Consider the following 2,444-nt stretch of genomic DNA (forward strand, 5'->3'; position numbering starts at 1 on the left):
GGTTTGGAGAGTAGAAAGAGGGTACGGCCATGATGTTGGGGCCACAGCCTGGGGCAGGAGAAATTTCCAGCAGTGCAGCCAACAGCCTCTCACAGTATCTGTAGACACAGTAGAAACATCTGAACCAAATGGTCATGAAGCTTGGTGAAAACCAGACCCAGTGAGAGTTGATTAATGGATCCACGTCAGCCTATACTAGAGGAAAGTCTCCAGTAGTATGTTTTAGGGCTCAGTCTGGGCCTGTGTCTTGTCTGACATTTTTATTGACAACTGACTTGAGGCAGCAGGCTCATCAAGTTTGCAGGTGATAGAGGTGGGAGGGGCAGCTAATACTTTGCATGAAAGAGTCAGGATTCAGAACGATTTCAACAGGCTGGAACACTGGGCTGGAACCAACAAGATTAAATTTAACAGGGATAAATGTAGAGTCCTGCACTTAGGTTAAAACAAAATCAATGACATAAATACTGGGTTGGGGGGCGGGCCAAGCTTGACAGCGGTTCATGAAGAAAAGACCTGGGGGTTTAGTTGACTGCAAGCTCAATATGAGTCAACTGTGTGATGCGACTGCTAAAACCTCTAATACAATCACAAATTGCATTAACCGAAAAGGAGCAGCCAGATCAAGGGAGGTACTTACCCCACTCCCACTGCTTTCTGAGATTGTCAGGTCACCTCTGGAATACTGGGTCCATTCTGAGGTCCATTTTTTTAAGGAGGTCAGTGACAAATGAGAAAATATTTTGGACAAGCAGCCAGCATGGCATTAGGCCGGAATACTGCCAGAAACTTTCCAGAAATTCTATGGTGCTGAGGTTCTGGGATGAAGGGCAGGAGTGACCCCAGGCAAAGACCTGTTGTTGTATCTGGAGCACTCTTCTGGTACTTGGGAGAAAATAGGGGGACCTACTTCTCCTCACTTCCTGTGGGTACCCAGAGGCATTGGCCTGTGAATTTCATCCCAGGATTTCCTGAAGTTGGGCGATTAGGGGTTCCTGAGAAGGGGTCTAGGATGGGGATCAGTGTGGGAGTGGGTAGAAAAATGGGGCAGTGTGGTAGGAAGGAATCTGCAAATTTGGACCTCAAGCACCACCTCCCCAGCACCCTCCCCCAGGACACGTAGTCCCCACTTCGGTCACAGCGTGGCGCTCTCACTCCATGTGGGGATCCTGAGTCAACAGCAGGAGCCCCGTGGACGGCCAGGCCGCGGCTGCACTTCTCACACTCCCCACTGCAGGGAGCCCACGGGGCCACTCGGCTTAGGTGCGGCTGGCCTGGGACTCCTGGGTGGCAAGAAGACTCGCAGCACAAACACACATGGAATTCAGGTGTGTCTCCTATTACAGCCAAGCATTCCTGCCTGAGCTGCTGTGCACGTGGCCTCGTCTGCCCTGGCATGGAGCCCAGGGTGCAGAGGGCTGCTCCTATGGCAGGAGGGTTCCCTGGCACCGAGAGCTCCATTTCTGTGGGGTCATGGACCAACCCGAATACCAGAGGAGCTTGTAGAAAGTGCAGATTTGTGGCTCCACCACCAGTCATTTAGTAGTTCTGGATGGAGCTCAGGAATCTTTTTTAACCAGCTCCCCAGGTGATTCTGATGTCCATGGCCTTCTGACCACATTTTGAGAAACTGACCTAGGACATACAAGACTACCTAGTATGCGTCAGTTCTGTTTCTCAGAGCACACAAGAAGGACAGTGTGGCGATCAAGAGTACACAGGCTTGCTCTCCAGGTAACTGTAGCCAGGATGTTCGGAGGAGGAGGGTGGGTCTGGAGATGGGGACACAATATTTAAGCCCAAGATGGATGTTTTGAGACTTGGGGAGGTTGGATGTACTGAGGGCCATAAAGGAATCGGGGTGCTGGCACCAGGGATGGGGATACTGGTGGGGTGATGGGGGTATGTTGGTGTATTGGAGTGCTGAGTGTAATGTGTTGTTGAAGGGAATAGGGGCAGAGTGTACTGGGAGGGGAAGGAGCTGAGAGGATGGGTTGGAGTACACTGGCGTTTTCTTGAGGGGCCGGAGGTGAAGGTTTGTTATATCATGATGGGGCCGTGAAGATGAAGTGGTGGAGACTGCGATGCTCAGTGAAGCCCCACGGGGGCAGCCATGCTTTGTGTTTTGTGGCGAGACATTGAGCCCATGCTTCTGACTGTTCTCTTTTTTGGTGTAAGAGGGGAGGGGGGATGCTCCTTAAGCTTCTGGGGGAACTTTCCTGGTCCCAGAGGGTATAGGTGAAGAGTGTGTGTGTGTGTGTGTGTGTGTGTGTGTGTGTGAGAGAGAGAGAGAGTGTGTGTGAATGAGGAGCTGTTGTCATCAGCTCATGAGCATGAGCATGTGGATGTCTGCTAACTGAAAATACCTTCCAGAAACTCTGAAGATCTTCCCGGAGGAACATTCTAGAAAGAATCCTCAAATTTCAAATCCTTGAACGCTGGAA

The 2,444-nt window shown here is 51.0% G+C and overlaps 1 long non-coding RNA gene across 1 annotated transcript in view; it reads right to left on the bottom strand.

Annotated features, from left to right (window-relative positions):
* LOC309636103 overlaps nt 1-2,444 on the bottom strand; it is a 164,843-nt gene that overhangs the window by 5,801 nt on the left and 156,598 nt on the right. The window lies entirely within an intron of this gene.

This window comes from Balaenoptera borealis (genome assembly GCF_965194805.1).
Source record: "Balaenoptera borealis genome assembly, chromosome: 10".
Taxonomy (NCBI): Eukaryota; Metazoa; Chordata; class Mammalia; order Artiodactyla; family Balaenopteridae; genus Balaenoptera; species Balaenoptera borealis.